The 26,728-nt window shown below is 40.6% G+C and overlaps 1 protein-coding gene across 2 annotated transcripts in view; it reads right to left on the bottom strand.

The window, feature by feature from the left end:
* Window positions 1-10,458: 10,458 nt before the first annotated feature.
* The window catches only part of LPIN1 (lipin 1), a 373,872-nt gene continuing 357,602 nt past the window's right edge, over window positions 10,459-26,728 (bottom strand). For both annotated transcript variants that reach the window (XR_014083711.1, XR_014083717.1), the window contains exon 25: window positions 10,459-10,774. The gene's annotated coding sequence lies outside the window, so the exon portion shown is untranslated. The remainder of the gene's footprint in view (window positions 10,775-26,728) is intronic.

Here is a 26,728-nt window from a genome sequence, read left to right as displayed (position 1 = left end):
CAGATGACACCACCCTTATGGCAGAAAGTGAAGAAGAACTAAAGAGCCTCTTGATGAAAGTGAAAGAGGAGAGTGAAAAAGTTGGCTTAAAGCTCCACATTCAGAAAACTAAGATCATGGCATCCGGTCCCATCACTTCATGGGAAATAGATGGGGAAACAGTGGAAACAGTGTCAGACTTTATTTTGGGGGGCTCCAAAATCACTGCTGATGGTGATTGCAGCCATGAAATTAAAAGACACTTACTCCTTGGAAGGAAGGTTATGGCCAACCTAGATGGCATATTTAAAAGCAGAGACATTACTTTGCCAACAAAGGTCCGTCTAGTCAAGGCTATGGTTTTTCCAGTGGTCATGTATGGATGTGAGAGTTGGACAGTGAAGAAAGCTGAGCACTGCAGAATTGATGCTTTTGAACTGTGGTGTTGGAGAAGACTCTTGAGAGTCCCTTGGACTGCAAGGAGATCCAATCAATCCATCCCAAAAGATATCAATCCTGGGTGTTCATTGGAAGGACTGATGTTGAAGCTGAAACTCCAATACTTTGGCCACCTCATGCGAAGAGTTGACTCATTGGAAAAGCCCCTAATGCTGGGTAGGATTGAGGGCAGGAGGAGAAGGGGACGACAGAGGATGAGATGGTTGGATGGCATCACTGACTCGATGGACGTGGGTTTGGGTAGACTCTGGGAGTTGGTGATGGACCGAAAGGCCTAGTGTGCTGCAGTTCATTGGGTCGCAAAGAGTCGGACACGACTGAGCGACTGAACTGAACTGAACTGGCTCGTGTCTTATACCTTCTCATGGTCCTCTTCTCTCCTGCCTCTTATTTGTAAGCCAAAAATTCTCAAAAATAAAAATTCAGGGCCTTTGAGCTAAGACCTTCCTTTGGCCGCTCCAATTCAGGCTGAAATATTCCATTTGGAAAGAACACATGACACTGTAGGGTATCATTGACTCAACGGATATGAGTTTGAGCAAACTCTGAGAGGTGGTGAAGGACGGGGGAGCCTGGTGTGCTGCAGTCCACGGGGTCGCAAAGATTCAGACACGACTTAGCGCCTGAACAACACCACCATACGACACTCACAGAGTCCGTGTTCCTTTATGACACAGGTCAGTCAGGGCCTTCCCATGGGCTTCCCTGGTGGCTCAGATGGTAAAGAATTGGCCTGCTTTGAGGGAGACCCTGGTTGAATCCCTAGGTTGGGAAGATCCCCTGGCTAAGGGAATGGCTACCCATTCCAGTATTCTTGCCTGGAGAACTCCATGGACAGAGGACCCTGGTGGGTTACAGTCCGTGGGATTGCAAAGAGTCGAACCCAACTGAGCACAGCACAGCATGGCACAGCATTCAATAAATATCTTCTAAGTAAATAAGTATTAAAACAACAATGGCAGATCTCATAACCTCTAAGGTTATACATTTCTAGAAGATAAGAACCATGCCATAGGTCTCTTTAGTGTTTTCCAACCCCTGTTACAGGTCTGGGGCTGGAGCAATCAAATGCAATGTTTAAAGATGATCATTTCAGCTCTTTCCTCTGCAGACTTCCATTTGCTCCCAAGTCCATGTTCTTTAATGAGACACAGGTGGTCCTCCATGGTCTGCTCTTGCCTCACAGTCTTAGCCCCCAGCTCTGTCCCTACCCCCTCCCCCTTCAGCTGCTGGAGGATCAAGAGCTCATAGACCTGTCCCATCAACAAACTTAGGCTTCAGTTTTGGGGCAGAGGAACCACTGATGAGTTTTAGTCTAGGGATTTGGCAGACTTAAGTGGAACCCAGCAGACCAGATTGAAATTCACAGCATGGACCATCATTAGGAGTTCGCCATGCTTACACCAGTGGGGACTCAGTCAATAATTGTGGAAGGAAAAATCCAGGAAGAGAAAGGATGGCCCTTGGAATAATCCAGCTGAGTAATGACTCAGGCTTAAAGAATATGGTCTTTACATTTTAGCTGCAAATATTAGAGCATCCTAAGAATGGATTGAAATAAAGAATTTGGAAGGTACCCTCCAGGTTACGCCATTTCTCTGTCATCTCTTCAGCAAGTCACCAGACAAAACCAGAGGTGGATAAGACAGACTTCCCAATATCAGGGAAGTCAAAAGGCAGAAATGACCAAAAAATCTGTGATCCTGCTGAGAGGAGAAGCAAAAGGTAAAGTGAAGTGAGCATGACCCTGGGCAGGTGCCAAAGAACCTAAGTTCTAGTCCTGCCTTGGAGAACTTTAGTAAGCTGCTCAGCATGGACAAGGCAAATTGAGTCTGGACCTCACCAAACCTGGGGTCATACAATAGGACTACATCATCCTGTCCACAAGTCACCCCATCCACTTTGGGGGACAGCAAGAGAGTCAGGCAAACAGAGCACTAAAGAGCTGCCCATGAGGAATTATTATTGTTGTTGATCATTGTTCCTTCCTGTATGCTTCAGGCTTGGAAAGAAACTGCCAGCTGCTCATGGAGCAGAACCCTTCAGGACTTCACATTTTCTTCCTCCTGAGCTCTTTTTACTCAGCCAAACCACTTGGGAGCTTGCATAACAAAAGGACTGGTCCCTGGGGTCCCCAGAGACCACAGTGTAAAACCTTCCACCATCTCTCACCCTCCCGCTACATCTTCCTCAACCTGACCCATTTCCTCGCTGTCTTCCCCTCTGTGTAAATCACCTATGAGGCTTTCTGTTTCTTTCTTTCTTTTGTGTTTAAATTTATTTATTTTTAATTGGAGGATAATTGCTTTACAATATTGTGTTTGTTTCTGCCACATATCAACATGAATCAGCCATAGGAATACCACAGGGATACGTATGTCCCCTCCCTCTTGAACCTCCCTCCCATCTCCTGCCCCAACCCACCCCTCTAAGTTGTCACACCGGATTTGAGCTCCCTGCATCATGTTTTCTAAACTTAACCAGAAATAGATGTTTTAAGTTATTTTATTCAATACAAATAACGGCCTGGTTTTTTAGTTTATTATGCAATCAGTATGCGTGTGTGTGTGTGTGTGTGTGTGTGTTTGCTCAGTCATGTCGAACTCTTTGGCAACCCCATGGACTGTAGCTGGCCAGGCTCCTCTGTCTACGGAATTTTCCAGGCAAGAATACTGAAGTGGGTTGCCATTTCCTCCTCCAGGGGATCTCCTTGACTCAGAGATTGAACCTGCGTCTCTTGTGTCTCTTGCATTGACAGGTAGATTCTTTACCACTGTGCCACCTGGAAAGCCTGTATGCAATCATTGCATATGAAAAAATCAGTGTCATGGGTCTCTGTTCGTTTCTCACATGAAGTCATTCCTGCATTCTCTTGCTGCTCTGCCACTGTGTTCCTTCCCCTCTTCTAAGTGTGGGGCTGCAGCCCTCACTCCCTCTGCCATGTTTTGCCTTGTTTTGAAAGTCCTATTCTGAGCAGAGATCGATGTTCTAAATAACCATCCTCTGTTCTCTAATGATGCAGTTCTGTTTCTTCCTACACCATGGGAAGTGAGGGTGCAGGTTATGGTATGGTTCCTACCCTAAAGATCCAGGAATAATAATGTCTCTCACAGACTCACAACTGTTCCTGTCATTTCAGACCCCAACACAAGCATCCTCCCCTCACCTTTAATCAGAACGTTGCACATGTCTCTGGGTCCATTCACATTAAGAGGTCACTCTGATTACAAATCTTCCAGGACACATATTTCATCCTGAAGACTATAGACCCTTTGTCATTTCTAACGTCCAAGCAGAAAAAAGTATATTTAAGGACTCTGAAATAACATGGCAGGAAATTGAGATTCACTTACTGCATATAAAGTGATCGAAAAATCCCCTCTTTCACTATCTCTTTTCCCCTTGGGTCTGTGGTTCACAAACTGCAGAGCATAAATCGTGGCGCAAACCATGCTGGAATATCAATAAAGCCACATCGACCTGAAGCAGGAACTCAGCTTGCAGCGCGAGGATTTTTTTTTTTTAGACATTGGTTGGCAGCCAGGTTGATGAAAGGAGAAACCAAAGAGAATAACAGCTTTGCAGCAGCAGAAAAGGAAGTTAGAATTCAGGAAATGTTATCCATGTGCCTTGCTGTAAATTCACATGGAATGAAGTTCGGTGGATGGTGGGGGTGGGGGGCGGGCAGAATATGTATAAATAATAAAAGTGCCAACACCATGCACGAGACCACAAGACCCCATATCTAGGTGGTCCTCAAGCATTGCGGGTTAATTTGTGCCCCTTCCAAAATTCATATGTTAAAGTCCTAACCTCGAGTACATCAGAATGGGACCTGATTTGGAGAGAGGGTCTCTACAGAGGGGTTCAGGCTAAAGTGAGGTCATTAGGGTGGGTCCTAATCCAATCTGAATGGTGATTTTATAAAAGGGAAGTTTACAGACAGACACTCATGGAGAGAAGCTGATGGGAAGAAATGCAGGCAGAAGACAGACTTCCTACCAGTCAAAGAGAAAAGCCTGGAACAGATCTTCCCACATAGTCTTCGGAAGAACCAACTTAACTGACTCCCTGATCTGAGAACTCCAGCCTCTGAGACTATGAGACAACAAGCTTGTGTTGTTTAAACTACTCAGTTTGTGGTCCTTCACGGTGGAATTCCTATCCAATGCAGAAACCAAGCTTCCAGAAACACCAGAAAAGGGGCTAGAGAGCTGACATCCTCTTCTGCAGACGTCACCTACTTTTAACTCCCAAAAGGATTCCTCACCAAATTGCTCCCATTCTTTGTTGTTTTTCAAATAAGTTTCCTATCTGAAAAAGTGCACACATACAATAATAACCAATTTTTAATTATCATTCTACAATAATCAAAGAGAAAACTGATATCAGAACATCTGATCAACAGGAAGAGAAAGTGAGACCATCTTGAGAGAATATGATTTCACTTAAAGACAGAAACACATGAAACTAAGTTTGAACAGATTCTTCATGAGTTAGGGTAGCAATTCCATGAGGCTTTCAGAAATGTGTGAAATCCTTCATGAATCTCCTCCCTTCCCCCTACCCCATATGACCTTCATGGGCACCAGGGTGGGATTAAGAATCTAGGCCTGAGAAAGACAAATATGACATCACCTATATGTGGAATCTAAAAAAGAAAGATACAAATAAACTTACAAAAGAGAAATAGAATCGCAGACATAGAAAACAAAGTAAAGGTTACCAAATGGGAGAGGGGTGGGGAGGAATAAATTAGGAGTTTGGGATTAACATATACACACTACTATATATAAAATAGATAACCCACAAGGACCCATTGTATACAAAGGGAACTATACTCGATATGTTGTAATAAGCTATATGGGAAAAGAATCTGAAAAAGAAAATACACACACAAACATATGTATATATGTATGTGTATATATTAAATATATAAAATATATAAAATTTTCAGTTCAATTCAGTTCAGTCGCTCAGTTGTGTCCGACTCTTTGCGACCCCATGAATTGCAGCACGCCAGGCCTCTCTTTCCATCACCAACTCCCGGAGTTTTATTTATATATAAATATTAAAATACATAAATAAAATAATGTGTGTGTATATATATTATGTGTGTATAATATATGTATATACATGTATTGTATATATTACATATGTATACATATATGTTCTTTTCCAGATTCTTTTCCATATATATGGTGTGTGTGTGTGTGTATATAACTGAATAACTGTGCAGTATATCTCAAACTAACACAACGTTGTAAATCAACTATGCTTCAATTTTAAAAAAAATTATCTAATTAACACTATTTTTAAAGAATCTAGTCTTGTGTTTCTCAAGGGCTGCTGGAAGGAATGTACAGAATTAAAAGCCCAGTAGGTTATTTTCATAACTGCGTCACCACTCCCACACCCCAGCTCAAGAACACCAATTTCTTCCCTTTTTTTTTTTTTTTTTTTTGAGGGAGGCCACCACTAAGTTAATGTTTCAGGAACCATTTATGAAACTCTATTGTGGACTCAGGATGTGCCAGACATCAGATGCTCTCATAAGATAGAATTTTTCACTATGTAGTTCCACATTTGTGAAACATTCAGACATTAAAACAGGCTATGACAAGACTGGGTTGTGTGTGAAGTGATAGAAGGGCTTAGAGTCAGGTTCAGGGGTCAGCAAACCCCTCTGAGATGTGCCTTCTAAGCAGAGGAGTTATCCGGGTGATAGCAAGGCAAGGAGAGAGGGTGAGCAAAGACACAGGGGAGGGGGAGCACCGTGTGTGTGTGTGTGTGTGTGTGTGTGCGTGCGTGCGTGCATGCATGCACATGCACAGATGAACATGTGTGCTCACATAGTACAAGCATGGTGGAAATGGGAGGAAGACTAGACTTGTGTCCGGGGGCAATAGTAACTGACCATAAACAGCTTGGATGGAAAATCCAGTGTGATATCGAGAGGAGCGTGACATGAAGGACAGGTCATGGAGGGCTCTTTACGTTCAGCGAGATGAAGCAGTCAATCCAAGGCCATTGGGCTGGTTACCAGAGATAAGACTCGAGTCTCCTTTCTCTCAATTCAATGCTGTCTCCACTACGCAATAATAATGGTTAATGGGTATTAGTAGTTACAGTTAGACATCACATGCATTAAACCATTTAATCTTTATGACAACCCAATAAAATAATTATTCTTGTTACTAACCCCACTTTTCTGATGAAAACCACGAGGAATGGGGAGTTTATGTATTGCTCGAAGTCACATGGCTGGCAAGTAGTATCAGTTTTCTTTGCCATTATTTCATGGTTCCTCTGTACTGTCTTCTATGACAAATAGTACGTACAGAACAAGAAGGTCAGCTCATATGGTATATCTGAAACAGAGGGAAAATATATAAACAAGCAACCTTGTAAGACACAAGTTGACCCTTATTGAGGAAAAGAGGACCATTTTATCTACTTACTTCTCAATAGGGTGAGAATTTATACTAATTTCAAGGATGACTAACATTCATTCTCAGTGGAATAGCCAACCAGAACGCAAAAGGATTCCGCCTCTCTGTCTATCTTTCCAAGCCCCACAGTCCAATGTTCTGAGGAGTATTTTGGACGGATGTGATTTCTATACCCGTGAGCTTACTTTGAGAACTTCAAAGATATCAATTCTGTGATCATATGTCAAGGGATTCTTTTAAGAAGGAAACATGACTGAAGGAAGGGAAGACTAACCTGTGACATCCTTCTGGATTGACAAGCATCATTTGTTAGAAACGGGAGAGTTGGGCAGAGGGATTACCTTTACCTGCTATTGTGAGCTCTGATTCCCTGCTGTGTCATATCAGGGCTGTGATGGAATGAATACTGTGTTGTTTTTAGTCGCTCAGTCATGTCTAACTCATTGGCAACACCATGGACCTCTAGCCCACCAGGCTCCTCTGATCATGGGATTCTCCAGGCAAGAATACTAGAGTGGGTTGCCATTTCCTTCTTTGGGGGATCTTCGCAAGCCAGGGATCTATCTCATGTCTCCTGCATTGGCAGGCAGATTCATTACCACTGAGCCACCTGGGAAGCTCAGTGGAATGCATAAACACGCTCTATTGGAATAACAACTTCCAAAGACTCAATGGAAAAGACCCTGATGCTGGGAAAGATCGAAGGCAGGAGGAGAAGGGGACGACAGAGGACGAGATGGTTGGGGGCCATCACAGACTCAATGGACAAGAGTTTGAGCAAGCTCTGGGAGATGGTGAAGGACAGGGAAGCCTGGCATGCTACCCCCAACCATGGTGTCACAAATAGTCAGACACGACTGAATGAACAACAACAACAAAAGAATTAATAAAAATAAAAAAGCACTTATCACTGTTTTTAACACAATGCTGACATTTATATGTGTTCCAGACTTGATGCTGTGTGAGGCGAGGGGAACACAAAACAGTGTATTTCTTTCTACATATAGAACCATGTCAAGGAAAGCAAAAACCATGAGTAAGTTGCTGGCTCAAGTGAGATGAGGCAGGATGGACCAGAAGAAGCAGTGGCTTCTTCTGGTTGGTGGCTAAAGACTGGAGCATTCAAAATGCAAAGGGGTGGCAGAAGTAAAGATTGTTTCTAGAAGACTGACTGACTTGGCATTGGCACTTAGGTGTTATTGCAAGCGCAGAGCTTGGAGCTGTGGGGAAGTGTTAAGAGGCTATGGTGGTCCCCTGAGAACTGGCCAGGGCAGGATGCTGGGTCTTAATAAAGAAAAGGGCTGGCTCTGTCTGCAGACTATCACAGGAGGCCTCAGAGGAGGTCAGCAAGTCCCCTCAGTTAAAGCTCAGCTGCATCAACCCTCCTTTCTTCAAATCTATGAACCACTTAATGTTTGAACTCAGGCAATTACATCACCTCTATAGGCTTTAGTGTCCTCATCTGTACATTTGTGATAAATAATAGTCCTGATTGGATGGAGATTTGTGAACAGCAAGTGACATAATTTCTGCACAACTCTCAGCACAGTCCGTCCCAGAGTTAATGCTCTTCAGATATTCACTATGATTATTATTATTATTTGAAGAGAGGACATTTGAGCCACGCTGTGAAAGATGAAGAGTATTTTGCTAGGTGGAAAGGGTAGGGGGGCAGACATTCCAAGGAGCGAGATTAACATTGAAATTGATTTTCCAGGCCAAGAAGAAAAATACCTCTTTTGTGAAAAGTTCCCTTTTTTAGCTTGACTGTTAGCAAAAGCAAGCCAAGAATTTCACATGGGAAATGGGATCTGAAACTCCACCTTTCATTCTGAAATTCAGGAGATATAAGTTTGCATTTTATTATTCTCAGTCAGTTCGTCTTTTTTTTTTTTCCGTTAATCTCCGTTCCACCCAAACCCAAGTGCTTTGCTAAACCATTTTGCTCTCAGGCCAGGAAATGAATGAATTATTTTGGAGCATAAGGGATTAAAATAGGAATGCTGGTAAATGAGAGTTGATGCTATTCAGATTGATCAATCTTTTAGTCATTTTGTCGAACAGGTATTGGGTGTCTACTCTGTGCCAAGCATTATGCTGGATGCAGAGGATATAAGAGAGAAGAGGGTGGCAGAGGATGAGATGGTTAGATATTATCACCAACTCAATGGAGATGAATTTGAGCAAACTCTGGGAGATAGTGAAGGACAGGGAAGCCTGACATGCTGCAGTCCATGGGGTCGCAAAGAGTCGGACTTGATTTAGTGATTGAACAACAAACAATAAAAGAATATAAAGGTACTTACATCATCGCCCCTGTCCTTGAGGGGCTCTGACTAGTGAGGGAGAAAGACTGGTAACCAGATAATTTCAAAGAGCAGAGAGAAGAAACAATGTACCTGGTAACAATAAGCATAGCACAGAGAGCCAAGGGGGGAAGTCACATGATATTAAAATCAGCATTACCATCCTTTAAATCCCCCTCTTGAAAGAGTATTAAAGTTACAATTATGTAAGATGGAGCCGTTCTCCAGGTATCAGCCAGCTTGCACTAGGAAGTGTGCATAACTCAGACCTATGTATAAACTATGTGAGCTTTCCTGGTGGCTCGGTGATAAAGAATCTGCCTGCCAATGCAGGAGTTGTGACTTCAATTCCTGCATTGGAAAGATCCCTTTGGAGAAGGAAATGACAACCAACTCCCATATTCTTGCCTGGAAAATCCCATGGACAAGGAAGCCTGGCAGGCTATGGTCCATGGGGTCACAGAGAGTTGAATACAACTTAGCAACTAAACAACAACAGGTATAAGCTATAGAAAGTGTCTTTCCAATGGATAACCACATTATTTAGAACCTTTTCCTCCCATCTTGTGTTCACACTTTCAATTTCCTCCTTCTGGAGAAAAAAAAGGCTTAATCAAGGCTGAATTAAATTAGGAATGTTAATGCTGAGATAATTACCACTGCTTTGGGAAGAATTATCTTTAATAACACATTTCATTCATCAGCCCTAAATGCAGTTTGATCCAAGCATCTCCTGATGTGAGGAAGTGTTGGGTTTTCAGACTGAATTATAGCTTTCAGGCATTCATCACACACCAAGGGCTTGTATCTGGCATAGAAGATGATGTCCAGCCACCGATCATTGGAGTGTGAAAAGTCAATGTACAGATGCACAGCCGCTCAAGACTCTTTGACTTTAAGGAAGATGATTCACAAAGCTGGAGAGTAGGAAGAGCTGATTCTGAGGGTGTTGTCAGCTGAGGAAATGAAGAAAAGAAAGTTAGGTTAGGTCTCTTGGGTTGGTTCCATGTGGCAAGCCATCTGAGACACAGTTTTCCATTCCAGTCTTACTGACTCTTTTCCAAGTTGGAATTAATAGACACAAACAGAGGAAGCAGAATCAGACAGACTCACCTCCTACCCCCTACCCTACTAGCTGCGACTCTTACTAGAATATATGTTGGCTAAATTCATTAAAACCATAGTTTTCCCATCTGTAACATTGTTGCAGGAAGGGGGCTCTTATCTAACACTCAGAAATAAATTGTCCGAGGAGACACAAATGCTGACAAAGCAAAAGATTTTATTGGGAAAGGGTGTCCAGGCGGAGAGCAGTAGGATAAGGGAACCGAGAAGAACTGCTCTACCACGGGGCTCCCAGTCTCGGGTTTTATGGTGATGGGATTAGTTTCCAGGTTGTCTTTAGCCAATCATTCTGACTCAGAGTCCTTCCTGGTGGTGCACGCCTTGTTCAGCCAAGATGGATGCCAGAGAGAGGGATTCTGGGAGGTGGTCAGACATTGGTGTCTCCTTTAGACCTTTCTGGAACTCTTCCGGTTGATGGTGGCTTATTAGTTACGTGTTCCTTACCAGGATCTCCTGTCATAAAACAACTCATGCAAATGGTTACTATGGTGCCTGGCCAGGGTGGGCGGTTCCAGTCAGTGTGCTTCACTTAACAAAATTGGTTAATAAAATCTACCTCAGAGGGTTGTTATTATAACACTATAAAGGAATGCCTCCATAAACAGCCAAAAACACTAAAAAAAATAAAGTAAGAAGCAACTAACAAACATTGCTATTACTGATATTTATTTTCATGAAAGGTTGAGAGCAGGATCCATGCCTCACACTTTTGGGTACCCCATGCTCTAACATGGCAGGAGCTTGGTGATCACTTGAAGAGTAGTGAGCATCTATACCTGTTAACTCAGTACATTTCAAAACACTTTGTTTTGGAAATTTTACAGTAAAAGAACAATGACTAAAAGTATATATTAGTCAAAGACCGTTTCCATTGCAGGAGATAGAAACCTACTGACACTAATGTAAGCAAAATTCTGGATTTATTATCAGGACCAGATAGAGGTCTCACAGGATCCGGGGCGGGGGTGGAGGGGGTGCAGGGTGATACACTAATGGCATGTGTGCTAAGACACTTCAGTCGTGACCGACTCTTTGTGACCCTGTGGACTATAGCCCTCCAGGCTCCTCTGTCCATGGGATTCTCCAGGCAAGAATACTGGAGTGGGTTTGCTATGCTCTTCCTCCAGGGGATCTTCCCGACCCAGGGATGGAATCCACATCTCTTATGTCTCCTGCATTGACAGACAGGTTCTTTACCACTAGCACCACCTGGGAAGCCCTACCCACTGACCATGGCAGCTGAATTCCAGGACTTTGCCTTCCTGATACCTTTTTCAGGACACAACGGCCATGCTTTCCAAACTTCTGGCCTTGGTATGAGGGTTAGACATGGTTTCTGTGGTTACCAATCTATCCTGTCTCACCAGGGGAGGCTGTTGATGATTTCCTTTTGATTTTGCAGGTGTAAATACGTCAGGTTCTTGAAAATCAAGTAAGTTTTGGTCATTGAATGTCATGATCCAATAGAGTTCACATCACTCTACTTTCGGAAAGTGATGAACATACTGTAACAGAGAGTCCAATACACTTGACAAAGTGCTCTGCTAGAAAACAAATGGCACACATAAAATAAGAATTTTAAAGGGCTCTGAGGAAAGCATTCTTGGTTGGCAGTTTGCTTTTCTGTGTTTGGTTGGTTGGTTTTTAGCTCTTTAAAGATAAATCCCACTCTCATCTGGTCTACAGGGTTTCTGGTGAGAAATATGCTGATAACCTTACCAGAATTACCTTGTGTGTGATGAGTCTTTTTTCTCTTGCTGCTTTCAAAATTCTTTCTTTGTCTTTTGAGAGCTTGATTATCATCATCATAAGAGATGATCTCAGAGATCTCAGAGATCTCTGTTTGGGGACCTTTAAACTTCATTTATCTGGCTGGCTATGTCTCCCCTACCTCTGGGAGATTATTACTTTAAACAACTTTTCTGTTTCTTTTCTTCCCTACTTTCCTTCTGGTACCCCCATAATGCAGATATTGTTTCACTGTGTGGTATCCCATTCTATACATAGGCTTTTTCACTCTCTTTCATCCTGATTTCTTTTCTAATTTTTATTGGAGCATAGTTGCTTTGCAATGCTGTGTCGTTTGTTTGTTTTGGGCAAAGGTTTGCCCAAATAACTGGATTTTCATTGTATTGAACATTATTCACATTGTTTTTTTAAGGAAAATGCTTGATCTTGTTGGAAGAACACAAAGCACCTCTTGGTCCCAATTTCCTCAGCTGTAAACTAGGGAGAAAAACCCACCTCACGCAGTTGAGACAGTGAAATACAATTTATTAGAAAATATTTGGTAGATTTCAGCTATTATTTTTATTGTTGTTGTTAATAACACTTTATCCACCAATTAATTTAATTTGAAATGAAAAAAAATTGACTCACCGGCAGCCATCTCGTGTGCTGTCTTGTTGTCATAAGAGTAACGTAAAGGGTAGAGGTTGGATCTTTTGAAACCCTAAGGGACACCTCTGTTGCATTCTTATGCTATTGAGCAGGAATACAGACATAATCAAACTAAACCAACAGGGTTTTAGCCCAGAGACACAGTTGGTACTCCAAAAAATCCTTGTTTGCCAAAGTAACTCCTCCCTGTCAGAGCACCTGACACATTACCTGCACACATAAAGTCCTCAATAAATTCTTGCCAAATGAATCAATAACTAAATAAATGAATAAGGGAGAACATGAATGAACAAGTGTATAAACAACTGTTTTCCTCTTGGGCAAGTTTCCCAGGCTGAACAAACCATTCATTAGTTTTTCATACTAAGTCCTGTCATCCTATAAGGGCCTTCTATATACATTATCTTTGTTCACTTTCTCAACAACCCTTTGGACTGAGATGGTATTTGCCCCATTTTATGAGTTTGGAAAAGGAAGTCCAGAATGATACAGTGCCTTATCCAAGAATTAAACTGTTGATCTGGTGGAGTTTGAACACAGCTAAGTACATTGTCTGTTTAGTGATGTAACTCCTCGGAAAGCTGTGAACTCAAAACTGCTCCACCAAAAGTGCTCCTGTTTTATTTTCACTTTTCTCATTAAAGGCTCAACTGTCTACCAGCCACCTATACTAGAAACAAGGACATCATCTGAAACTCTACAATTCACCCCCACTGCCTTTTATTTCCAGTGAATTACCAATAGCACCAATATCCCCTTCCTTAAAATCTCAGATATTCCCTCCATCCTCCATGCTGCATGCTGCTCCCTTTATTCAGCCTACTGTCTTCTTTCTGCTCATATAATGAAATTGCCTTATAAATGGTATTGAGTCCTCTGGCCCCTGTCATCTTAAATCCATCCTCCAAACAGCAGTCACAGTGGTCGTTATGGAACTCATGGATGATCACCTCTTTCATCTACTTTCTGTTCTCCAATTACTCTTCTCTCATTAGAAAAATACTCATGACATACAGAGTTTGTCATTTTCAGATTCCTTCCAATTTGTCCATCTTCATCCCCTACTATTGCCCTACCCCCATCATCATATAGTATTTATCATATGTCAATGCTGTGTGTCAAGAACTGCTCTAAGTGCTTTACTTTCAATAATTCCTTCAATCTCATAACAAAGCTATGGTATTCCTGCAGTGTTGGACTCTAGGAGAAGAACCTGCATGACTTTATCTCATTCACCTGTTCATTTCCAATACCTAACACAAGTACCTGATCCACAGTACATACTCAGTGAACATTTTCTAGATGGGTGGATGGATGGATAGATGAATGAATATAATATGAGATAAGGATGTCGAATGCTGATGATCTAAAAATGTTCTAAAATTAGATGCTTTAGCATCTAATGGACACATCTAACTATGTGTCAGGCCATTTGTAGTCAGTCAAGGTCAAAGAAAGCAGACTTACCTTAAAGAATAGCTGTTTCTAGAATCTTTCACTAATTGAGTTGATTTGCATTTTCTCTTCAACATGAACTGATTGTAAGTGGAAGAAAAATCAACTTCTGTTTTGTACTCTAATGCGAGGATAAAAGTTATACAACCATGTATTCCACTGATTAAACCTGGCTCAGTTAATCTGAACTCTTTACTCTCCCTTTCTTCCAGTTTGAGATCTCTGAATCAATCATATTTTCAACAGGTTAGTTAAAATATAGATTCATAATAGCTCCAGAAGTTAAAAATGATAAACTGATGGTGAAGGAATGTAAACGAAAGTGAAAGTCGCTCAGTTGTGTCTGACTCTTTGTGACCTCATGGACTATAGAGTCCATGGAATTTTCCAGGCTAGAATACTGGAGTGGGTAGCTGTTCCCATCTCCAGGGGATCTTCCCAACCCAGGGATCGAACCCAGGTCTCCCACATTGCAAGCGGATTCTTTACCAGCTGAGCCACAAGGGAAGCCCAAGAATACTGGAGTGGGTAGCCAATCCCTTCTCCAGCAGATCTTCCTGACCCAGGAATCGAACTGGGGTCTCCTGCATTGCAGGTGGATGAATGTAAAAATATCGCTTATTGGTTCCTTTCCCAAAATCTTGTGAAGTGTTGCCAAGCAACCCAATGAGAAGACTACACTCAGTCATGAACTCTATGTGTCCAGCCATTTGCAGTCAGTCAAGATCAGAGAAAGCAGACTTACCTTAAAGAATAGCTGTTTCTAGAATCTTTCACTAATTGAGTTGATTTGCATTTTCTCTTCAACATGAACTGATTGTAAGTGGAAGAAAAATCAACTTCTGTTTTGTACTCTAATGGGAGGATAAAAGTTATACAGCCATGTATTCCACTGATTAAAATTTCTGCTCATTTTCTGCTCCATGTTAGCCATTTGGTAGCATTTTAATTTAACTTTCCACTTGCATGTTCCCCATTAATATTTATGAAATGATTACTAGCTGCAGCTCAGTCTTTAAAAACTGGATTTGAAGCATTCGGCAAAAGACATTCGCTAGTAGTTATGAACAAATAATGCTACAACAAGCTGTTAGAAGGCTTTCATTTCTTAATGTATCTCTTTTTTTCCCTAAAGCTAAGATAATTAAAAGGCACTGTGGGCCTAATAGACCAGTAGAAATTTTAATAATTACATAAAACATTGTATATTACAGGAATCCCTAAACTAAGTTTAATTCCTAACTTGGAGTAGAATCTGCAATCTCAAATTCTCATTAGATAAAGACAAAGCTTTATTCCCAGCACCGACATGAACTTCATAACAACAACTAGGATGCTAATGACCTTTATAGTTGAAAAGTTCTTTTTCACATTTTTCAAAAATTTTATCCTCACAACCATTCCATGAGACAAGTATTACTATTTCTATTTCACAAATTAGAGATTTTAGGTTTAAATAATGTTCTTTATTTAAGAAACACTGTTCAATTCTATGCTACAGCATTCAGTTGGAGGAGGAAATGGCAACCTACTCCAATATTCTTGTTGGGAAAATCCCATGGACAGAGAAGCCTAGAAGGCTACATACAGTCCGTGGGGCTGCAAAGAGTTGAACACGACTAAGCACGCACACACGCCTAGCATTTAACTCAAATGATCATGGCTCTTTAGTAAAAATGTTTATTCTCCTTTCCTTCTCAAAATACTTGTTTCTAGTCTCCTCTGTCTCCTTTTAATACAGTGAAATGGCATAACAAAAACTGCCTGGGACCAGGAGTCTGGCAAATCTGAGAGTGGATTCCAGCCCTGATCATTGCAAACTCTGTGACCAGGGCAAGTTCTCCCACATCTTTGAGTCTTGGGTTTCTCATCTGTGAAATGTAGATAACAACTCCCCCGTGAAGCTGCAGAGACATCATAAGTACTCAGTAAATATTTGCCCTGATTCCCTCCCTTTTACCTTCATTCTCGCAACCTTGGAAGTCTTAGTACCATTGTTTCAACTCCAGTGTTCTTCCTAATGTTACTATAGCCCTATGTGCTGCTTTTCCATCGATGATATTTTCCAAACACACTTCAAGAGCCAGTTTCAACACAATTCCAGTCCAATAAGAGCTGTCATGTGGTTTTTCTCTTTTTAATATAAGCAAACATAACATCAGGATCCCATGAACTATTTTAGGTTAAAATACAGCATTCTACAGGAGGCAAGAGTTTATTTGGTTTTTTTTTTCAGCTCACTATTTCTACATCTCTGTCGTTTCTCTGAAATCAATAAAGCAAACCTATTATTTTCAATGCTCATTTTGGCCCTAATAAAAGAGAAATAAGTACATTAATGTTGTAACTTAAAATATTCACAATAAGGAAGCACTGATCATTTTTCATTTATGCATTTCAGAGCAGTGGGTCTGAAGTGGTAATATATTTATAAGTTGCTCTGAGAATGAGTGCAATTATTAACTGGGCAGCATGAAAGAGAATTGATCACTTAAAGAGCTCTTTTCTGTGCTTCCCCACCTTGTAACCACTAAAAAAAACACATTTACCTTAAAGCTGACTCAATTCAGTTCAACTAACTAGAGACTAAACTCAATGCCTTACTTGTTAGAAAAACCACATGTTCCTCTCCGCAACCCTTTCTTTCCCGAGCTAGTGCTTTATTATTCTTTGAGAGCTAGTTCAGAGGTCTAGTTGCCATCTCCTCCAAGAGTCCTTCTCTGATCTTTGCAGTTGAGTTAAACGCTACTGCTCTCATCCAGGAGGCTGGCTATTGACACAGCACTGCTGCAGTGCGTCAGAGTTCATTGTTTCTTCATGTCACCCTAATAAATGTGAGCTCCTTAAGGACACGGATCATTTAGTTTATGCCTAAATCCCCAGCACCTAGCCCAGTATCTTGTCCATATAGGCATTTACTAAATGTGAAGCAAAACAATAAATGGATGAATCCATGAATGAATCAAAAAATGTGTTGAAGAGTCCAGTTAATCAAATGTTTTAGCCAAAGATACACAGAAGGTCTCTACTGAACTAGTGCCCGCGAACACATAACTAACTAGAACAAGATTCTGAACTGCAGAGTTTAGAAATCCTACTGAGATTATTTTCAGGACTGTATGCAAATCTATGCTTCTGTTAGCAGTTGATATAATATGCTTCCTGGACTTAATAATAATAATGTATTGCAATATTCCTTTACATTTGTCAAAAGCTTTACATTACAAATAATTTTCAAATATGTCATCTCATGTAATTTTTCCCACTTTATAGAAAAGGAACAGAGCTCTGAGTAACTATGAAACTTTCTCTGGGAACTATTTCTGTGGTCTCCCAGGATCTTTATAACACTAAAGTCTACACTGGTCTAATACCCCATTGGAGGGTGACAGTGCTGTTCGTGATCATTATTAGGTTGAATTCTCTGGTAAGACAAACATGTTTTTCTGGGAGTTAATGACAGTTAAAGATTAACTTTGTCAAAAATCAGTTCAGTTCAGTTCAGTTCAATCCCTCAGTCGTGTCCGACTTTTTGTGACCCTGTGAACCACAGCACGCCAGGCCTCCCTGTCCATCACCAACTCCCAGAGTCCACCCAAGCCCAATAAATTAACCAAAATGATGCTCTCTAAGGCAAAATCTTCTTCATATAATGATTTTTGTACACAAAGGGCCAGTATCCATTTTTTTGTTAATCTTTTAGCATTTCAATCCATTTCTTGAAAGTATTTTACTTTCTCATTAATTCCATATATTTTTTATGTTGTTGGAGAAGGCAATGGCAACCCACTCCAGTACTCTCGCCTGGAAAATCCCATGGACAGAGGAGCCTGGTAGGCTGCAGTCCATGGGGTCGAGAAGAGTCGGACACGACTGAGCGACTTCACTTTCACTTTCACTTTATGTTGTTGTAGAACTTATTCTTACTTTTCACTGTTTCCTTTTTATTTCTAATTTGCCTCCAGACAATTATGCTAGCTTTAACTTTTCTAAAAATTGCGTGACATTTCTACTTTTCATCTAAATGAAAAATCTTCAAAAGTAGATGCTGAGAATCACAACTGCAAATCCTGATAATTTCTTGGCACTCCACATTGAATTTTAAAAATCTATCTTAAAGTAATTTCTCCATTTTCCAAGTTATTTTACTAAAATGAATTTTAATTTAAAGAAGATACCATACACACACACACACACACACACATATATATATATCTACATACAGTGGAATATTACTCAGACATAAAAAAGAATGAAATAACACCATCTGCTGCAACATGGATGTACCTAGAAAGTAGCATGCTAAGTAAGTCAGATAAAGACATATATCATATGATATCATTTATTTGAGTCTTAAAAAAAGTACAAATGGACTTATTTACAGAACAGAAATAGTCTCACAGACATGGAAAACAAACTAATGGTTACAAAGAGGAAGAGGAATATATTAGGAGTTGGGAATTAACATATACACACTATTATATATAAAATAAATAACCAACAAGGACTTATAGTATAGCACAGGGAACTATAGTCAATATTTTGTCATAACCTAAAAAGAAAACAAAACTGAAAGAGAATATATATATATATATATACACACACATACATATGTATATATATATATATATGAATCACTGAACTGTACACCTGAAACTAATACATTATAAATTGACTGTACTTTAATAAATAAATATTTTTAAAAGAAATAATAAACCAAAAAGCAAATTTATCAAGCATAATGCCTATTTCACTACTTTTGTTTTCACCACATTAAGCTATGTTTACTTTCAACTAAAAGCCAACATAAATTCTGCGACCACTTTTAGAATTAGACCCCAGTCTGAGCATAGAACAAGTTGAGAACTAAGTGGTTCAGTTTGGAATCTAGGTCATCAAATTCAGATGAGATAAATCTAGAAAGTTAAGGACAGTCAGATTAAAGGTAAAGATAGACAGGAGGCAAGGACAGGGGAGTCCAGGTCTAGAGTACAGATCACATTGGCCATTGACGTACTGCATCAGGGTAACCAGACTCTCTAGTTTGGAAGGAGGAGGGGGTCCCACTCCAGATGCTCAGGGCACAAGGGACGTGGACACCAAACTGGTAAGCCCTGCACCTCTCTCAAAGGGTTAACAATTATCTTGTGCGATTAACCTACTCTATGCATATAACAATGCATCATTTTCCATGCAGTCTTTACTGGCCCCTCATTTGCTTTGAAATCAACTTCTGGAGATAAGAGAGTGAGTATGATTGGTTTCATGAACCAGATCTGCCATGCCAAGGTCTTTGAGATTTTCCAACCAGTCACGTTCTTTAGATGATTTTCTTCTCTTTGCCAATGTAAAGGTCTCCTCAGCTCAGAAAAGCAAATATGTTGGCTGCCACATGCTCAACCCCCTCACTAGGTAACACAGAATTTTCAAAGCAAAATGATTGATTCATTTTCTACCAGAAGAATGACTATGCCCATGCCCATGGGCAGCAGGGCACTGGAATCCTCTTTCAGAATGCTAGCATTCATTTTCTGCTTATTTCTACATTATTATCTTCCACTTTTTGCAAGCTCCTGCCCTTGTGAACTCACAGCAGCAAACTGTGAATGATAGATGAGAAGGAAAATTCTATCCTCCTCAACTACGAAACTGTAAGAGTTCAGACAACGCTCCCACTCTCCTAGATAAGCGCAATTATTCGCAAGAGTACCCAAAGATGTTAGTTTGGAAAATAAAATTATTTCAACAGGGATGAAGGAAGGAAATAAACAGGGGATGGGAGAATTAGAAACAGAAGTAAACCATTTCTACTGCAAAGGGGATTTTTTTCCCCTTCCATGTTGTCAATCTTTTTGTATCCAACAAGGGAACCTGAGAACAGAAAGTGTTTACAGACACACACATACACATCATCTGCTCTACTTAAATCTATCTTCTTTATCTGCTATGTGATTTTCTTTTCAGCTGGTCTATTTTACCTTCCACGGACTTCCCTGGTGGCACAGTGGTAAAGAATCCACCTACCAATGCGGGAGGTGTGAGTTTGACCCTTGGGTTGGGAAGCTTCCCTGGATAAGGAAATGGCAACTCACTGCAGTATTCCTGCCTGGGAAATCCCATGGATGGAGGAGCCTGGTGGGCTACAGTCCATGGGGTCACAAAAGAGGTGGACAAGTTAGTAACTAAACTGCAACAACATTTTTACTTTCCACTGTGGTTATTTCAATGCCAACCAATGTCATGATGGGATAGTAACAATTTTCTGGTCAAAGAAAACAACAGCAACTCAACCATCCTGACTTATACCTACATAAGCCTCAATAGACTGCTCCTGCCTCTGGCAACACTAAGCCTTTCCTGTGACTTTTGTCCTGGGTTTTTTATTAAATGAACACAGAGGGATTGCATGTATGATGGGGGAATCAGGGAACTTCAAGGGGGCTGAACTGCCAGACACCACAACCAGCTCCCTCCCCTCCATACAGAGAGAGAGCTCAGAATTTTGTCTTAATATTTATTTTGCCATTTATCACCAGCTTTATGATTGCAGGCAAATTACTTACTCTGTGAGCCTAACTTTTGTTCACCAGTTTATTGGAGGAAGTGATACCAGCTTAAAGTCTCCTGTTAAGGATTAGCTATATAATATCTGCAAATCATATAGTATCGAAGACATAATGCCATTAAATAAATGTTAGGTATTAAAGCAGGTTTTTTTTAATATTCAAAGTTAGAGATTCAATCTTCCATGATTAAGGATATTAGTTATTGTTTCAGTTATTCCAATAAGTGCCATTTCTTGGTTATTACACTTAATTTTTTTTCTATAAAATGAATGTTATAATTCTAGTATCTAAAAATGAAGTACGTTAGCCAATGGTAAAAGAAAAAAGAATATACTCGTTTCTTTTTGATTAATATCATTACTCAAAATATCTTTAATGGGAAATGATTCACAGAAATCAGCTTGTGTTGCAATATGAAAGGCATTCTAGCCCTGAGAAAGGAGTCTAGGTCTAGGAGTCACGTAGACCTTATTTTGAAGCTAAGAAGTGAATGAAAGTCACTCAGTGGTGTCTGACTCTTTGTGACCTCATGGATTATAGCCCATCAAGCTCCTCTATCCATGGGATTTCCCAAGCAAGAATACTGGATTGGGTGGCCATTTCCTTCTCCTTTGAAGCTAGACCTTGTCCTTTAATTGTCCTTTAAGTTTTGCACTTGAGCAAGTTACTTAGACTCTCATTTTTGTTGGATTCAAAAAACTATTGATTCAGATCTTAGAAATGTTTTAAAGACTAGAGAAGCTGTGCTAATTGTATAAATTCTAAGAGCTACAATTTCTTCTTCTATTCAATAGAAGTCTAGTTTGACTTTCTCTGTCTCAGAGTCCACTGTGTTCCATCACAAGTCACATCTTCCAGCCTGACAAAATGACTCATTATTTTCCAAACACACGTGCTTTTTTCTTCTGCCTCTGATTTTTCTCTTATCTTTCTGCATATGCTACATGCCTTTCCGAGTGCTCCTCTAGTCCTGTCCCTGTACCACACATGGGAGTTGGAGGCATCCACGATTTTATCACCATCTCCTTCTCAGAGAAAAAACTGGTAGCTCTAGTTTTATCTAATCTGATTACCAACCTCTTTTTTTTCCTGTTAATCATATCAGTCAGTGTCTGTCCTTCTCAGACCAGGGCTGGGCACAGGACCCAGGTTAGCTTATGAAAATACTCCATCCTGTGTCCATAATTATTCTAGATGGAGGCATGTCCCCAGCAGAGCTTGCCACTTCTTTCCCTGGGATTGATAGGTGAGGGTGGAAAGATAAGCATCTTTGGTTTGGCTGTTATATGAAGATAACAGGATGTGGGCCCTGGGGCCACGATGGTCACCTGGCCTTCCTGAGGTCAGATCTTGTTTACAGGATGAAGTCAGACATAGGCATGCATCGTGCAGAGCTGCTATAGAGTGGAAAGACACGAGGTTCTGAGAATGCGTGGTGCAGACAGCCATGCTGAGAGCTGATTCAATAAACTCAGAGCACACAGGATGGGTAGATGTAGAACCAGTAGCACCACAATGGAAGGACAGACAGACAGACTGATGAGGATGTGTACACCTGTGCCATGATTAGGACTGGATGAAGAAAATATAACTGCATGAAATATAGAATATGTCTTCTTTTCTTGTGCTAATTGCTATTCTAATAGAGCCTTTGCTGTGTAAAGTCAAGTTGAACTACACACATTGCGTGTTGGTGGGAGCCTTTTTGATTTTCCTCCTGTTTAACCAAGTGAAAGAGGTTTCAAAACCTCTCATCTGTGCATGTCTCTAACAGCTTTTTAAGATTCATCGTTGACCACCTCGGCTCACTCTGCATAGATCTAATTGACATTATATTTAGATTTATCACCACAGCTGAATTTATTTTTCACATTTATGTTGTATTAGCTTCAGAAGGGAAACATGTTAGAGCTTGAGTAGAATCTCATTAAACTGAAAAATCTGCAACAAAAACTTTCAAAGATTGATGATAATCAGCACCATCAGGGATGGGTGTAAGGAAGGGAACTCAACTACTCTGTTGACAGAGGTTGTATACGAACAAAGCTTTTCTAGAGGATAATTGTGCAATGTGTGTCAAAATTGGAAAAGCCCTAGAAATTCTAATTAGGGGAATTTTTCCTTAAAGAAATAAGTAATTGTTCAAATGTATGTATAAAGTATATTCATTGCATCATTATTTTTAGTAGTGAAACGCTAGAAAATCCAAGCTGTCAATGTGGGATTAGTTAAATAAGTTGGAGTACATCTAGGCAATGTAATTATATGTATATATACACACACACACTAAAGTGGCTTCCCTGATAGCTCAGCTGGTAAAGAATCCACCTGCAATGCAGGAGACCCCAGTTCGATTCCTGGGTTGGGAAGATCCACTGAAGAAGGGATAGACTACCCACTCCAGTATTCCTGGGCTTCCATGGTGGCTCAAAAGGTAAAGAATCCACCTGCAGTGTGGGAGACCTAGGTCTGATCCCTGGATTGGGAAGATCCCCTAGAAAGGGAACGGCTACCCACTCCAGTATCCTGGCCTAGAGAGTTCCATGGACAGAGGAGCCTGGCAGGCTACAGTCCATGGGGTCACAAAGAGTTGAACACAAATGAGCAACTTGCACTTTCACTTTTCATATATACTAAAAGATATGACAGAGATATAGATACATATATGGATGTTGTTGCTGTTTAGTTGCTCAGCTGTGTCTGACTCTTTGATACTACTCTTGGCTGTAGACCGCCAGGCTCCTCTGTTAATGGGATTTCCCAGGCAAGAATATTAGGGTGGGTTGTCATTTCCTTCTCCAGGGGATCTTCTTGATCCAGCGATCAAACCCGTATCTCCTGCACTGGCAAACAGATTCTTCTGAGCCACCAGCAAAGCCCACATAAATGGATATGAAAGAAAAGTAAGTGAAAGTGTTAGTCGCTCAGTCGTGTCTCACTCTTTGCAACTCCATGGACTATAGCCCACGAGGTTCCTTTGTCCATAAAATTCTCCAGGCAAAAATACTGGAGTGGGTTGCCATTTCCTTCTCCAGGGAATCTTCCCAACCCAAGGATCAATAGAGACATAAATATAAATATAGAGGAATGTGAAGTGTATGGATACATAGATACATAAATAAAGGTAAGAGATATTCCTGAAATATTGCTAGTTTTAAAAGTTAAATCACAGGCTAGTGTGTTTTAATTCCAATTCTATTGCAAATAACATAGTATTTGCATACATGCATTTATACACATCAGAAAACCTAAAAGCTAAAAGTATGTTTGCCAAACTATGATCAATAGTCCTCTTGTGGAAGTGAGTCATAAAGAGCTTTCAATTTATTTTTTATCCATTTTGGTAGTGTTTGATTTCTTAATAATTGTTAGATATATGTCAATAATAAGATAAATAGTAAAGAGATTTCTGTTTGGGAAAAAATAACTTCAATGTGTTACTCCTTATTTGGGGTGGCTCAGTTGGTAAAAAAATCTGCCTGCAATGCAGGAGACAGATTCCATCTCTGGGCTGGGAAGATCCCCTAGAGGAGGAAATAGCAACCCACTCCAGTATTCTTGCTCGGGAAACCCCATGGATAGAGGAGCCTGATGGGCTACAATCCATGGGGTTGCAAAGATTTGGACATAACTGAATCAACTGAGCACATGCTGATTATAGTCCTATCCATATTTTATAAGATGTGTCTGCAAATATGAGGATATTCTGTGTCCATGGTAACAATGTGTCCAGATGTTTAGGAACATGTGTCCCTCACATACTACGACCGGCTCTGATGCTTAGTTTGAAACACACACAGCTATAGACGTTAGAAAACGTACATTTATTTCTTAATAAATTTGTCTCATGATATTATAGAGATAAAACCAACTGGATCCTAAAACCCAATGTGAGAATGTATGTAAACATTAAACCCTGGAATCAGAAAGGATAGTGTGTGCTGGAAGTGTGACAGAGAAGTCGCCAGGGACAGGCTGATCATTTTTAACACAGAAGAGAAAATAAAAACGTTAAAGAAAATCCAGCGTCAGTGTGAGGCTGGAGGAAATGGAGGGAGGGTGACCAGAGAGTAGAAATTTCAAAATAACACTGCCCCCAGTTCAGACAACTACAGTTTTGCTTCAGTTTCAGTTTCTCATTTTTCAAAATCTATTAAAACTGGTTTTATCCTTCCATTCTGATCCAAGGCAATGGATCTTATTTTGAGAGGAGCATGGTTGAATAGAGCACAATTCCTAAAGCCACAGGACTAAGCTACACGTGAACTTGAAGATCGTGACCCCGTTATTTCACTGCTGGGACTCAGTTTCCTCATTTTAAAACAATGGGATGTGGTTCCTTCACAGAATTCCACATGAGGGTGTGTTTCTAAAGGGTTTTGTAAACTGCAAAGCACTTGCAAAGATGTTAAACTTTTTTTGTCTTTGTCATCATTTCCCTCAAAATCTCCAGAGGCCACTCTGGCCCCTATATTTTAAGAGATTTTTTTTTTTTTAGTCTTATTGTTTGAGTCCAGATTGACACAATAAAAGATCTAAAGAGAAACCTAGGTTCACATCTCTTCTACACACCTCACTTGATGAATGTCAACAGCAAAGCCGACGTGCATATATAGACAGACATCCTCTTCTACAACCCACAGTGTGTGGCTCAAGTTAGATGAGGCTGTGGAGATGCCTTAAAAGTGTTACATGTCATACAGAAGTTAGCTATCATTAATAACATCTGTATTGACAATAGTTTTCTGTTTGTTTTTAGTTTTCTTTTTTGTATTACCATTTATTTTTTCCTGAAGTCCCTGATAGCTCAGTTGGTAAAGAATCCACCTTCAATGCAGGAGACCCCAGTTCAATTCCTGGGACAGGAAGATCTGCTGGAGAAGGGATAGACTACCCACTCCAGTTTTCTTGAGCTTCCCTGGTGGTTCAGCTGGTAAAGAATTCGCCTGCAATGAAGGAGACCTGGGTTCGATCCCTAGTTTGGGAAGATCCTCTGGAGAAGGGAAAGGCTACCCACTCCAGTATTCTGGCCTGGAGAATCCCATGGACTGTATAGTCCACGGGGTTGCAAAGAATTAGACACGGCTGAACGACTTTCACTTCACTTCACTTCGTAGCTAACTTACATTGTTTCACCTTCAGGTGTAAAGCAAAGTGATTCAGTTACACATACGTACAGATAGATATAGATACGTCTATTCTTTTTCAGATTCCTTTCCACTATAGGTTATTAAAAGACATTCCTGTGCTATACTATTCCTGTCCTTGTTGTTCATCTATTTTATCCATAGTAGCGTGTATATGTTAATCCCACACTCTTCATGAAAACCAGAGTAGGACAGTAGTGAATGTAATAAAAACAGATTTTATTCAAGAACTATTGCAATAGGGGAAAAGAGACCTTCCTATGGAACTAGGCTCAAGTCCGAGTATAGAAAGGGAAAGTAGGGATTTACAGCCAAGGAGTAGATTTGGGGCACCAGTCCAGGAAGTTTATAAACAAGGGGGATTCTTCCTCGGGGGACTGAGCAAGCTGGACTCTTGCTGAAGGCAGGGCAGGCAGATTAGATATAGCCTGGACGGATGGTAGGGGAAGAGGAATTTGATCAGTACCAAGGGTGGGGGTTAGGGCCAACATCTGCTGGCTCATTGAAAAAGCAAGAGAGTTCCAGAAAAACATCTATTTCTGCTTTATTGACTATGCCAAAGCCTTTAACTGTGTGGATCACAATAAACTGTGGAAAATTCTGATAGAGATGGGAATACCAGACCACCTGACGTGTCTCTTGAGAAACCTGTATGCAGGTCAGGAAGCAACAGTTAGAACTGGGCATGGAACAACAGACTAGTTCCAAACAGGAAAAGGAGTACGTCAAGGCTGTATATTGTCACCCTGCTTTTTTAACTTATATGCAGAGTACATCATGAGAAATGCTGGGCTGGAAGAAACACAAGCTGGAATCAAGATTGCCGGGAGAAATATCAA

This window comes from Giraffa tippelskirchi, chromosome 4, assembly GCF_054371585.1.
Source record: "Giraffa tippelskirchi isolate mGirTip1 chromosome 4, T2T-mGirTip1v1.2.pri, whole genome shotgun sequence".
NCBI classification, from domain to species: Eukaryota; Metazoa; Chordata; class Mammalia; order Artiodactyla; family Giraffidae; genus Giraffa; species Giraffa tippelskirchi.
The sequence above is the reverse complement of the archived record's forward strand: the minus strand, read 5'-3'. Positions and strand labels throughout refer to the sequence as shown.